General features: G+C 38.7%; 1 long non-coding RNA gene across 1 annotated transcript; it reads right to left on the bottom strand.

Moving 5' to 3' along the window:
• Nucleotides 1-4134: 4134 nt before the first annotated feature.
• LOC149098834 (uncharacterized) lies at nt 4135-6026 on the bottom strand. Its single transcript, XR_016203500.1, has 2 exons — nt 5955-6026; nt 4135-5633 (listed from the first exon to the last, which is right to left on the bottom strand). It is a non-coding gene; the product is annotated as an uncharacterized LOC149098834 (long non-coding RNA).
• Between the last annotated feature and the right edge of the window lie 924 nt (nt 6027-6950).

The following is a 6950-nucleotide window of genomic DNA, read 5'->3' as shown; positions in this document are numbered from 1 at the left end:
AACAGTGAGATTTCTCTTTTAGGTTTATTGTTTCCTTCGTCTATGAAATGGGAAACAGTCCCTTTTTCCTATCGTGTTGTAGACACAGGACTGAAACCGTGGTAGAAAGAGCAATGTTACACTTGCATCGTGTAAACGGTTCAAAACGCGATCAGGCAGTGAAAATGCGGTAGGGCACGAGACTAAAGAAAATTATATGGAAACTGCTTTAATTCTGCTCGGCAAAATAAATGATCAATTCATTTTCTACAGTCCTATGCTGGTGCATTCAGTCCTTAATAGCTTTTACAGCGTTTATAAGTTTTTTTAGGCAAAGGGAACCAATTACCAGGTTGCCTGATCTAAAATATATATGAGTGCAATTTTGCAACATGTCTTTGTTCACAGAAATTGATATTGAACATGATATTTTGACGTGCATTTTTCCATGGTAGCGTTTTGACAGGTTGTTCTACCCAAACTTGGGATTTGTTTCATTTTTGCATTTGACCATGCATTCCAATGGATCATCTACAGTGCTGAGACCATTTCGTAGTATATAAGACAAGAATTGAAATTGAAGATGGCGGCTATCGATCCAAGTCGCAGATCCCACATTATTTAAGTTTTGTCAAAACTTGACGTCAGTATTGATACTTGGTCACTACTAGCTAACAAGCTAACAAAAAATCTTTGTTTTTCTTTCCTTTTCTGTACAAAGCATGCTGTCTTCACCTTAGCGCGCATGCTTGTGTTGACGAACACAGTCTTACCTCTCCCTCCCTTTGCGAAACACGGGCCATAGCCAAATAGGACTATAGGTTCCTTGATAATGTGTACGTGTGTTGTAGTTATTTATTTACTTATTTATTTATTTTTAATAATTGCAATTTACAAAACACGGTTCCACAAACATTACAATGCAGGTCTCATTACGCTACTCTACTTACAGAACATTACAATACCGGTTACTTATGCTGGCAATACAATACTCAATACAGTTTCTTACAGAAAATACAATTACTTGCAATACGGGCTACTTCCACTGCTAACAATATAATACTCTACTTACATTACTTGCTGTACATACAGTTACTTACAATACATTATACTGTATATTGACTTTGAGGAGGGAGGAGTAATTCTCACTAAAACAGTTAATTAAGACAAAGTTTCATGATTGTATTTAATGAGTAGCTTACTGATAAAATCCTGAATGGAGATGGCCAGGCTATTTAACTTGCTTAAATAAATATAATGGCGCTTAAATAAGGTAGTGTAGTTGAATTTCCGTATTATTACTATGTCGTGGGAGCTTGCAGCAATACCGAAAAAGGTCTCCTCTGTGGCAGGAGAAATTTGACACGCGTTCACTTGGTTGAACCAGTTCAAGACTTTTTGGGTAAACAATTTGGTAAACATACATTCGATAAAAGAGTGCTCAATTGAATCTTTATCTCCGCAGTATAGACATTCATCGTCCGCCTTAATACCAAATCTGAATAATTCTTTCTTAGTTACTATCGTTCTATGGATTAATTTAAATTGAAACTCTTTGAGTTTAGTTTCCTTGCAAATGTTTTTTAGTGATTTAAAGACTTAAGTCCACACGTCCTTTTTTAAACAGAGTTTTTCGCTCCAACGTTTAGGGCCCGTTTTATCTTCGGTGTGAATCTTGACGTTAAGCAAATTATAGAAGTCCTTTGACTTAGCCTTGTACAGATTAATTTGTGTCGATTCGTTGAGGTAAAAGATATTATTATTTCCGGTAAAATATGATTTGTTGATGATGTGGGAGCACTTGGCTAGAGGCCTTAAGCGTTCCGGAATAGAGCTAACAACTTGATAATACTGTAAAATATTGGATTCACAGGAATATTTATCACGGAACTCGTGGAATGCTAAAAAATTGCCACTTTCATTCAATAGGTCATTAATCGATAGAATACCCTTTTTAAACTATTCACTTAGGAAGATGGGTTTCCCGTCCACCAATATATCTTTGTTATTAAACAATACTAACTCCTGCTTTTGATCATACGAGTAAAGAGTTATTACAATTAAGTATTTTCCGCAGCTGGCTTTGACAAGGACCGTCATAATTATAACCGTCGAGATAAATGAATGGTAGGGGAGTTTATCTCCCTTATAGACCGTAGAGAAGCTAATCTCCCTTGTAGACCTTAGATGAATGGTAGGGGAGTTTATCCCCCTTATAGACCTTAGGCCCGGTTTAAACGTCGCATTTTACATGCACCTAATCAACTTGCTGAATTACGTGCATGTAAAATGCGACGTTTAAATCAATTAAATGCGAGTTCAGTCGAATATTCGACTGATCCAGTCGAATATACGACTGAAGTTCGAGAGTTGATTTAAACGCCACATTTTACATGTACCGAATCTATTTCATAAATTATGTTAAATCATATTTTACCCATAACTCCGCAGTTTTGTGCTGCATGACATGCGCACAACAAGCTGAAGGGAATTTCTGGCGGCAGTGGCAGCAGGAGATGTATCATGTAGAAGGAAGGCTGTTGAAGATGCCAGTATGTGTGGTGCTTGCTTCGCTCCGATCGTGTAATGTAGATATATATGCAAAACCAATTAAGCTTAGGTTTCGGCCCTCAAGCAGAAACCGCTCTGTGCTACATACATGCGGAGTAGGAAAGCAATGTGGCGACTGTTGAGTATGATAGTGTGTGCCAGGTGGTTCTTACTTCTCTTCAGCAAAGTCAAGCTTATGTAGAAGATGGAGAACGAAGACTATGAACTTGAATTTGATCAGGAGAGTGAAACGAAAATCAGAGTTTGAGAGGTAACGCACTGCCATCTACATTATAAATCGCCCCATTCTGTTTGCTCGAATGGTGTTCGAAAGGTATGAATGATCTTCACGCAAAACGTGCTTCTTATCATTGCCAGCCGCTTTGGTGGGAAACTTGGCGCGGAGTCAGCTGGGAATGAACACGTCGCTCGCGCTTAGCAATTTTATTCGGCAAAAAAAAAAATGCGACGTTTAAATCAAATTAGCCGAACTTATTCATTCGAGTCGACTAAAGTTAGTATTTGATTTGGCGCATGTAAAATGCGACGTTTAAACCGGGTCTTAGATGAATGGTAGGGGAGTTTATCTCCCTTATAGGCCTTAGATGAATGGTATGAGATTTTATCTCGCTTGTAGACCTTAGATGAATGGTAGGGAAGTTTATCTCCATTATAGACCTTAGCCTCAAGGTAACCCCTCTCAAGTCATTTTTAAACATAGTACCCAGTTCTTCGCCAGATAATGTTACCACGCGTGTTGCTCGGATGTTTTCGTAGATGCTGTTAAGCCTCTTGTGCTGTCCGCGTTTGCAAAATATGCGTCACAGAGTTGGCTATTTTCAGACTGCCCTGAGATTTCCGAACCGGAAGCGACGTAAAAATTATTTTACGATTAAGGTCTTTATGGAAAATCAGCTCTTTTTATTTTCATCCTGTCTAATAAAAGTCGTGCTTTAAGAGCATGTCCACCAGAGGACCAGGCAGAGGTGATACATGCCATCTCACCGATTTCAGTGAAACTTGGCCAGATTGAAGGGCATACCTAATAACTCAAAAAGCCAAAACGGTTTCAAAATTGCAATTTTCCGGGGGGAGTTACACCACCCCCCTACTTTTTTCACATAAATTTCTTTAAGTACTACAGTAAATGAGGGTAAAAGTAGGGGGCTCTTAAACCTGAGCAATTCATCCAATTCAATTGTGGCTATACATGAGTGTAGATTAGTCCTACATGAGTTATGTACGGGAGTTTCATGTAATTTGATTGATTACCTGTCAATCAATGTAAGCTAATAACTACCCATGTAAAATGGCATAGCAAAGTATGGTGATTTTGAGGCCAAATATCTCCTGTGGCCAAGTCCCTCCCAAAGAGATATCTATACCACGGTTCAGTTCCACCTTTGGTCTGTACGAATTATCAAAAAAAATTTTGGGACCTGCCATTTTTTGTCCGCAGATCGACCTCAAACCCTGCACATCTTGCATAAGATTTTAGTTTAATGACTGACATCGTAAAAGTTCCTGCATAAACCGCACCCGTAGATTAGCCATAACCCCAAGATGGAAGCTCAAATATTGAAAAGCAACGTAAAGACAATAAAGTTCGAAGTTCCAGTGAAGTTCTAATTGGTATAAAAACAAAGACAACCAAGTGCGGTTTCAGAACACTGATACAGCGGCTGTTGCGAGCCTTCAAATGCATTTAAAAGTCTTTAGATAACAAATTTTCACTTGTTATACCTTCTCGTCTTCCTAATTCACTCTTCCTAAACTTGAGATTTTCTCTTGATAACATTATCGCTTCGCCGGAACACTCCATGACATTAAACTTCGTACACCATATCGAAACGATACGAATTAGTGCTTAGTAGCCAAGCTTTGAAATGTGGAGAGGAGTCTGGGCATCACAACCCGTAATAGAGGGGCTACGACAAAACACTGACCCCCTACTTACCCCCCTTACCGACCCCCTCTAAAATCCACTGGAAATAATAATTAAAGAAAAATATACATTAAGGCCGACTTACCCAAGGAAAAAATTATTTTTCAATACCGCACAGTGTTATTACGGATACACAACGTGTATGAGCCGAGCGATAATTTTCACGTGCGTTATATCGTTTGCACGTTCACTGAGAGACTTGAGAACATCACGGCATAAAACGAAAAAAAATAGTAGCATTTCCCCAAAACATTTGCGTTTCTGACGGGCAAAACAAATTGATTGAAAGGGGGAAATAAATTACTATTCCTACTGTAAACATTTTCACTGATGCGCCGAGGTTTCTTGCTTTGTTTACTTTTTGGCGCAAAGATAATTATGTGGCGTCACGAAATATCCCAGTTCATGTTTCACCGAGGTTTTTGAATAGTAAGTTCAAAAACAATTTGATGACCCTGAACTTGGAAAAAAGAAATTAACCCGACATTCCCTGAAAAAATTCAGAAAACCATTACTCCAATAAGCCGAGACAGAAAATTACGGACATTCATAGTTACTGTCCATTTTCAGCTTAAATAAAACACTTCCTCGCCTTGTTTATTTCAAAGTACCTTTCCTTTTTCTTTTTAACAGCATTTCTTAACGACTATTATTAAATATATTTTTGTGAAATTGTTCTTGAACTTATTGTTTAAAAACTTCAGCGAAACATGAACTGTGATGTTTCGTGCGCCAAATAATTACGTCTACACTGAAAAGTAAACAACTTTGTCTGCGATTGTAAGTGGGACCTTGGCACAACAAAGTCATTTTCTTCGTGACCTTTACGTTGTGAAAACAATGTCTAATTTTTCCTGTTCCTTTGCCTCGCACTGTGACTCTCACTGCGATATTTCATCCCAAGGAAACGAGCTTCTTCCTCTGAGCTCTTGCTAGAGATATAAGTGCTCATCTTCGACAAATCTCCGTATCCCAAACAAGCGTCTCTTCTGAGAAAGAACTAATTCTTGCTTGCGTGGGGTTGTTTGATGAAGGCGGCCGTGACTTCACAATTTGTCCAAAACACCGGGATCAGTTAGGCGTCAAGTTCAAGGCCTCGATAAAATGTCAGCATCCACTCCATGGAAATCGTAAGGGTAAGAGGGAGAGGAGTGTTAACCTGCGAATGTCAAAGGAAATCAAGAATAAATGGAATGTTGTTGTCCCCGTTGGAGCAGGTAAACTGCTTTGTCTCTTTATCTTCGAATCCAGCTAAAGTACGAATTCCTACCTTGATTTGTTTTCAAGAATTATAAGCTCGATTACCAGTCGGTGTTCGAGAAAGCGGAGAAAATCTGGCCTTACAAATAAATGATGTCATATTCCACGAACACAGGTATTTCTAGAATTTGTCGTGGGAAACATCAAGCTACCATGAAATTCGTAGCAAATGCTTCACCGCCCCAGGAGCAGAGAGAGGAACAAAGTTCAGCAGACCTACCCATGGAGAAGGCTGACAGCACCATTGTTGATCCACAAGCGCACGTGCGATTCTTGTTACCACCGGAAGAACCATCAAGTGAGGTATTACACATGTGTACTCAGTTATCTATTAGTTTGTTATGGTAACACAAGAGTATTTTATACGTAGATACGGTTCCAAGAGATTTTCGAGTCGATTTTTGAAAGGAGAGTTTTGAAGAGGCAGATGAGGAAGACATGCCTTTGGTTACACAGCTCATTAAATGCAGAAGAGATGAGTATATGCCCAATTAGCGTTAAAATATTTAGTATTTGAGAATTATAATGCACTGTTGATCCTTTTTGATAAAATTATTAGCATTGTAAATAATTATCATTATTAGTTCTTCTAGTTTAGCTGCGACTGCTATCACTTTTACAGCAACATTTATCCATTGGATTATCCAACTACTCGTCTGTGTGAAGTTTTTCTCCTGCTGTAGTCGATCAAAGATCTTGATGGTACGTAGTATCCCTCGAAAGTAAAGAGGTGTCTTCTTGTGTGTTGTGATGCCCAGACTCCTCTCCACATTTCAAAGCTTGGCTACTAAGCACTAATTCGTATCGTTTCGATATGGTGTACGAAGTTTAATGTCATGGAGTGTTCCGGCGAAGCGATAATGTTATCAAGAGAAAATCTCAAGTTTAGGAAGAGTGAATTAGGAAGACGAGAAGGTATAACAAGTGAAAATTTGTTATCTAAAGACTTTTAAATGCATTTGAAGGCTCGCAACAGCCGCTGTATCAGTGTTCTGAAACCGCACTTGGTTGTCTTTGTTTTTATACCAATTAGAACTTCACTGGAACTTCGAACTTTATTGTCTTTACGTTGCTTTTCAATATTTGAGCTTCCATCTTGGGGTTATGGCTAATCTACGGGTGCGGTTTATGCAGGAACTTTTACGATGTCAGTCATTAAACTAAAATCTTATGCAAGATGTGCAGGGTTTGAGGTCGATCTGCGGACAAAAAATGG

The sequence above is a fragment of the Orbicella faveolata genome, unplaced genomic scaffold, assembly GCF_042242905.1.
Source record: "Orbicella faveolata isolate gen_17 unplaced genomic scaffold, um_ofav_v1 contig_46, whole genome shotgun sequence".
NCBI lineage: Eukaryota > Metazoa > Cnidaria > Anthozoa > Scleractinia > Merulinidae > Orbicella > Orbicella faveolata.
Note: the sequence above shows the minus strand (reverse complement) of the source record. Positions and strands in the feature narration are given on the sequence as shown.